The following is a 231-nucleotide window of genomic DNA, read 5'->3' as shown; positions in this document are numbered from 1 at the left end:
CTATGAATATGTCAGTGCCATTAGGATGAAATTTCTGTGTCACCAACATTTAACATTAGACATATAATTCTAACAGCCTCTGTAAACTAATATCCTGGCTGCTCGAAGCTGCCGTTTTCTGACAGTTTCAATCAAAATTAGAAATGCTGCTCTGAGACTGAGAGAACTAACAGTGCTGCTTGTTGTGCAGTTAGTTTCCAAAACACGTTATTCATGGTTACATACAGTTTT

The sequence above is a fragment of the Pundamilia nyererei genome, unplaced genomic scaffold (genome assembly GCF_000239375.1).
Source record: "Pundamilia nyererei isolate P.nyererei 1_Seehausen unplaced genomic scaffold, PunNye1.0 scaffold00164, whole genome shotgun sequence".
In the NCBI taxonomy this organism is placed as follows: domain Eukaryota; kingdom Metazoa; phylum Chordata; class Actinopteri; order Cichliformes; family Cichlidae; genus Pundamilia; species Pundamilia nyererei.
This window is presented reverse-complemented; position numbering follows the sequence as displayed.